This window comes from Ranitomeya variabilis, chromosome 4, assembly GCF_051348905.1.
Source record: "Ranitomeya variabilis isolate aRanVar5 chromosome 4, aRanVar5.hap1, whole genome shotgun sequence".
Taxonomy (NCBI): Eukaryota; Metazoa; Chordata; class Amphibia; order Anura; family Dendrobatidae; genus Ranitomeya; species Ranitomeya variabilis.
The window spans coordinates 666,240,815-666,247,810 of NC_135235.1; the positions used below are offsets into that span (position 1 = coordinate 666,240,815).

Genomic DNA, 6,996 nt, shown 5'->3' on the forward strand with positions numbered 1-6,996 from the left:
ACTTTTTTTTAAAGTCATAGGGTTAAAATTGAAACAAATTGTTTCAATACAAGGACAGCAAACGGACACACAGATAGCACGCCGATGACACACGGATGGCCTACGTGCACACACGGACACGGATAGCTCTGGAACCGTTTCTTCCGGTAGCGGAAATATCTGGACGTGTGAGAATTGCCTAAGTGACAATATCTCCATATTAGAAAAAATTGTTCATAAATTGATGACTTTAGGATGCAGAGAATGGACTTAAAGAGTAGATTCATCCCGGGAGCGCAGCCCAAAACAACTTTGGTTTCAGCTTTTTATAATGCTCTTGATCAGGATAGAAAATCACTCCTACACCCCAGGGAAAGGGGATAACGGAAGAATAGTAAGGATTACAGGCACGTTTGACAATCAATCAACTGTATAATTAAAAAACATAAAGGCATGCATCGAGCGGATCCAGATGTAAGGGATCTCATTCCAACTAATCCAAGTATCACCTACAAAAAAGGGAGATCTATCAGGGACCGACAATTCCACAGTTCTTATAAAAAAAAAGACACAGGACAGTACTTAGCTGGACTGTAGAACCTGTGGCACATTTATACGTGGTGACTGTGGTTTCTGTAACTGGACTAGACAGTGTAGGAGCTTCACTGGGGCGTCTTCAAACAGTTTTTGTCAGAGCTTTTGCGAACTGCAACACAACAGGTATTGTATATATGGCCACATGCACAACAATGCATGTAAACACCATGCAAAGATCATGAGACACAAAGTGCACCTTTTATGCCAGATGTTTAAAAAATATCTATTTTTTCCACATCATACATGTATGTTGCAGATATGTTATGGGCACGGCTATAATGCTAATCCTGCCACTTCATTTGTCAAAACTACCTATGGCATCTAATAAGGTTGACACAGTTACAGGACTCCTTTGTACTGCTCAGTTCCCCTCCTCATCCGCACAATTGTGGGGGGCTGCTGGGTTTCCATGCTACCTAAATGCCTAATATTGGGTCTGCAATGTACAAAAGTCTATCAGGCCGATCTAAAGGCAGCGGCCAATAAGTTCCTTCTTTAGACTCCCATACACATTAGACTAAAGGTACCTTCACACTGAACAACTTAACAACGATAACGATAGCGATCCGTGACGTTGCAGCGTCCTGGATAGCGATATCGTTGTGTTTGACACGCAGCAGTGATCAGGATCCTGCTGTGACAGCGTTGGTCGGAGCTAGAAGGCCAGCACCTTATTTCGTCGCTGGATCTCCCGCTGACATCGCTGAGTCGGCGTGTGTGACTCCGATTCAGCGATGTCTTCACTGGTAACCAGGGTAAACATCGGGTTACTAAGCGCAGGGCCGCGCTTAGTAACCCGGTATTTACCCTGGTTACCAGTGTAAATGTAAAAAAAAAAAACACTACATACTTACATTCCGGTGTCTGCACGCGTCCCCCGGCGTTCTGCTTCCCTGCACTGTGTCAGCGCCGGCTGGCCGTAAAGCAGGGCACAGCGGTGACGTCACCGCTCTGCTTTAACGGCCGGCGCTTACAGTGCAGGGAAGTAGAACGCCGGGGGACCCGACAGACACCGGAATGTAAGTATGTAGTGTTTGGTTTTTTTTTACATTTACACTGGTAACCAGGGTAAACATCGGGTTACCAAGCGCGGCCCTGCGCTTAGTAACCCGATGTTTACCCTGGTTACCCGGGGACTTCAGCATCGTTGGTCGCTGGAGAGCTGTCTGTGTGACAGCTCTCCAGCGACCACACAGCGACGCTGCAGCGATCGGCATCGTTGTCTAGATCGCTGCAGCGTCGCTAAATGTGACGGGGCCTTTAAGGTGGCAGAAGCTGCTGATATCAGGAGAACTGGCCTCCAGCCATATGATGTCAGGGAGAGAAGTATCTCCCATTCAGTAGCTGATTGGTTTGCTCTCCCGGGAAATAATCCTCTGCCAATGACACTGTCATATATACACAGCAGGAAAGCTCGGCCGAGTAGAACAGTTGTGTGTGGGAGTCGGGAGAAATAGACATCAGCAGAATGATTGTCCGGCCAACAGTGATCTCATGTGTATGGGGCATTAGTATCACACTGACAGGCAGGGATAATACCCCGCACTACAGTAGTACAGGGCATCACCGGAGCAATGAGAGGCTTCTATGCTGTATGATCGCACTAATGAGGGGTGTGGAGAAAAGCTGAAAAATGTTTAGGAGAAAAATAAATATCACAGTTTTAACAAGAGAGAAATAACATTCTCCATTCTTGATGAGGACAGAGAGAAGACATCTATATATCTGAGGTAACGGAGAGACAACATCCATTATTGTATCTGAGGCAGAAAGACAGAGGCAGAGAGCCTCCTCCATTATATCTGGGGCACAGAGAGGGGGAGTCCTGTGTTCCCCATAGACACATCCCAATATATCGTCATGACAGCCGGGGCCTAACAATGGGATCCTAGAACGAGGTCATTAAATTATAAAGAGAAAACAACAAGGTAAAATCCAGCTACATTCACTGAAGAGAAAAAGTTCTACTGCTGGGATAATCTGTCCCCAGAATGTCTCCATTACATGTACAGCTCCCCCCGCAGATAACAGCCCCTCATACATCTACAGCACCGGCCCCGGGGGCCACATCTCCAGCCCTGGGAAACTGATCCAGGAGGTCGGTGCTGTGTCCTGGGGTCATCTGTATCTGTACCAGGAGTGGGGGAAGGAGGAGTTATTTATTAGGAGGTGGGTGGTGCCATATTGTGGGGAGCAACTTGTACTATCATTATGTGTGTGGGGGGGGGATACTGGGGGAACATTATACTGTGTGAGGGGGGGGAGGGCGGTACTGTGGAAACATTATACTGTGTGTGGGGAGGATGGAGGTGCTGGAGGAACATTACACTGTGTTTCAAATTATTATGCAAATTGGATTTAAGTGTCATAAAGATTTAATTGTTTTGTTTTTCAAATAAACTCGTGGATGGTATTGTGTCTCAGGGCTCAATGGATCACTGAAATCAATCTTAAACACATGTGATAATTAGTTTTCCAGGTGATTCTAATTAAAGGAAAACTACTTAAAAATGATGTTCCACATTATTAAGCAGGTCACAGTTTTCAAGTAACATGGGAAAGAAAAAGGATCTCTCTGCTGCTGAAAAGCATCAAATAGTGCAATGCCTTGGTGAAGGGATGAAAACATTCGAAATTTTCCAAAAACATAAGCGTGATCTGTTAAGAGATTTGTGGCTGTATCTGAGCACAAATGTGTTTGTGCTGATAAAGGCATAATGAGGAAGATTTCTGCCAGGCAAGTTCATCGGATTAAGAGAGCAGCTGCTAAAAAGCCATTACAAAGCAGCAAACAGATATTTGAAGCTGCTGGTGCCTCTGGAGTCCCTCGAACCTCAAGGTGTAGGCTCCTTCAAACGCTTGCTGTGGTGCATAAACCTACTATTCGGCCACCCTTAAACAGTGTTCACAAGCAGAAATGGTTGTATTGGGCCCACACATACATGAAGACTAATTTCCAAACAGTCTTGTTTACTGATAAGTGTTGAGCAACCCTGGATGGTCCAGATGGATGGAGTAGTGGATGGTTGGTGGATGGCCACCATGTCCCAACAAGGCTGCAACGTCAGCGAGGAGGTGGAGGAGTCATGTTTTGGGCCAGAATCATGGGAAACAGCTGGTAAGGCCCTTTAAGGTTCTTGAAGGTGTGAAAATGACCTCTGCAAAGTATATAGAGTTTCTGACTGACAACTTTCTTCTATGGTCTAAAAAGCAGAAACGTGCCTTCAGGAGCAAAATCATCTTCATGCTGACAATGCCCCATCTCATGCTGCAAAGAATACCTCTGAGTCATTGGCTGCTATGGGCATAAAAGGAGATAAACTCATGGTGTGGCCACCATCTTCCCCTGACCTCAACCCTATAGAGAACCTTTAGAGGATCATCAAGCAAAAGATCTATGAGGGTGGGAGGCAGTTCACATCAAAACAGCAGCTCTGGAAGGCTATTCCAACTTCATGCAAAGAAATACAAGCAGAAACTCTCCAAAAACTCACAAGTTCAATGGATGCAAGAATTGTGAAGGTGACATCAAAGAAGGCGTCCTATGTTAACATGTAACTTGGCCTGTTGGGATGTTTTGGCGTTAAATAGCTTTTTTGTTCAGTGAATGTGACCTCCTAATGCTGCAAATTCCACAAATGAGCATTTTCAGTTCTTTAAAACATATCAAATATTTAGAAATTCTACTGTGCATAATAATTTGGAACAGTGCATTTTGAGTTTTTATTCATTTTGGAGATTATACTGTTATCATTGGGAGGTTTCTTCAATAAAATTTGATGTATAATCTAACGGGTGATGACTTTTATTAGACTGACTGTCATTTGCACCGACCATTTAGGAAAATCTGATAAAAATGTAATTTGCATAATAATTTGGAACATAGTGTATACTGTGTGGGGGGGATGGCGGTATTGTGTGGACATTATGCTGTGTGTGGGGTTGTGGCAGTACTGGGGGAACATTATAGTGTGTGTGGGGGCATGGCGGTACTGTGGGAACATTATACTGTGTGTGGGGGGATGGCGGTACTGTGGGAACATTTTACGGTGTGTGGGGGGATGGCGGCATTGGGTAGAATATTATACTGTGTGGGGGGATGGCGGTACCATTATACTGTATGTGAGGGGATGGCGGTACTGGGGAAACATTAAACTGTAAGTGAGGGGATGGCAGTACTGTGGGAACATTATACGGTGTGTGGGGGGATGGCGGCATTGGGTAGAGAATTATACTGTGTGGGGGGATGGCGGTACTGGAGGAACATTATACTGTGTGGGGGGGATGGTGGTGCTGTGGGAACATTATACGGCGTGTGGGGGAATGGCGGCATTGGGTAGAAAATTATACTGTGTGGGGGGATGGTGGTACCAGGGGGACCATTATACTGTATGTGAGGGGATGGCGGTACTGGGGAAACATTATACTGTATGTGAAGGGGTGGTGTAACTGGGGGAATGTTATACTGTGTGTGGGGGGATGGCGGTACCATGGGAACATTATACGGTGTGTGGGGGAAATGGCGGCATTGGGTAGAAAATTATACTGTGTGGGGGGATGGTGGTACTGGAGGAACATTATACTGTGTGTGGGGGGATGGTGGTACTGTGGGAACAATATACTGTGTGTGGGGTGATGGCGGTACTGACGAAACATTATACTGTGTGTGGGGGGACGGCGGTACTGGGGGAACATTATACTGTATGTGAGGGCATGGTGGAACTGGGGGAACGTTATACTGTGTGTGGGGGGATGGCAGTACCATGGGAACATTATACGGTGTGTGGGAGGGATGGCGGCATTGGGTAGAAAATTATACTGTGTGGGGGGATGGCGGTACTGGAGGAACATTATACTGTGTGTGGGGGGATGGCGGTACTGTCGGGACATTATACTGTGTGTGGGGGGATGGCGGTACTGTCGGGACATTATACTGTGTGTGGGGGGATGGCGGTACTGTCGGGACATTATACTGTGTGTGGTGGGATGGCAGTACTGGGGGAAAATTATACTGTGGGGGGGATGGCGATACTGTGGGAATATTATACTGTGGGGGGGATGGCGGTACTGTGGGAATATTATACTGTGTCGTGGGTAAGGCTGCTTTCACACATCAGGTTTTCAGTGTCAGGCTAAATCCGGCTAATTTTCAAATAAACGGATCAGGCGAAAGTTGCCGCCGGATCAGGTTTTTTTCCCATAGACTTGTATAGTGTCGGATTGCACCGGATGACATTGCATTTCGTCCGGTTTTTGCCGGATCCGGCAAATCTGCCACTTCCTGTTTTTTGAAAAAACATTTTTTGTCTCCGGCGAAAAATCCTAAAGCGCTGGATTCGGCGCTTCCGGCTGTTTGCTAGAATGGAGGCCTATGGGAGCCGGAAGGTGCCGGATCCGGAAAAAGGAGGATCCGGTGGCCTGATCTGGTTTTTTAAACTGAGCATGCTCTAAATTTTTTTTATCCAATAATCTAGATATGCTACCCGGATCCGTCAAAAAAACTGATCCGTCGCATCAGTTTTTCACAATCTGCGGCGGATCCAGTTTTTCCAACATTCGCCGGATTTAGCCTGACACTGTAAACCTGATGTGTGAAAGTAGCCGAAGAGAACAGCAGTGTACTGTGTGAGGAATACATGCTTCCTTACCGCAGTTGGGTGGTATGCATCTATCAGAGGAAGAGGATTAAAACGTTATGATTCTTATAAGGGGGGACATTATACTGTGTGGGGAGCAGGAAAGCAGCTCTGTACTGTGAGAGTAATATGGGTTTCCATGGTGTTATCTTTCATAGTTTGGTCTTATGTATCTATCAGACGAAAAGGAACAAAACATTATTGATTTTTTATAAAGTGACAACAGAAAACACCAAAACAGTCTCAGCACTGAAGGGGTTACTGCCCCCGCCCAGTAATGGGGAACCTCCAGCACCTACCTCCACCTGCAGAGCCGCACACCACATGGTAGATGCTAGAGTGTATGGGCTCCTTCCAGGTGTGACGTCATTTCCGGGGGCGTGTCCTATCGGGAGGGGGCGTGTTCTCCAAGGCGGCAAAGGAAAGCAGCATGACAGCTTGTGGACGCCATGGAGGTCAGTGGTTTCAGGGTGAAAAATGCTACTTGCCGATCGCTATTCGCTATTGGGGGGAGGCCCTGTGGTGGTCGACCTACTTGTCTGTGTGGGGAGTGACCCGTGGTGGGATTTTGGGGGGTGTTGCTGGCTATTGTGGGGGATCCCTGCAGTGGGATTTTGAGGGGCTCCGCTGCTGCTCGCTATTGTGGGGGACCGCTGCGGTGTAGTTTTGGGGGGCTCCGCTACTGCTGGCTATTGTGGGGGACCCCTGTGGTGTAGTTTTGGGGGGCTCCGCTGCTGCTGGCTATTGTGGGGGGCTCCGCTGCTGCTGACTATTGTGGGGGACC

The 6,996-nt window shown here is 47.0% G+C and overlaps 1 protein-coding gene across 2 annotated transcripts in view; it reads right to left on the minus strand.

The window, feature by feature from the left end:
• LOC143766245 (uncharacterized) overlaps positions 1–6,577 on the minus strand; it is a 48,030-nt gene extending 41,453 nt beyond the window's left edge. For both annotated transcript variants that reach the window (XM_077253767.1, XM_077253768.1), the window contains exon 1: positions 6,512–6,577. The gene's annotated coding sequence lies outside the window, so the exon portion shown is untranslated. The remainder of the gene's footprint in view (positions 1–6,511) is intronic.
• Positions 6,578–6,996: the final 419 nt, after the last annotated feature.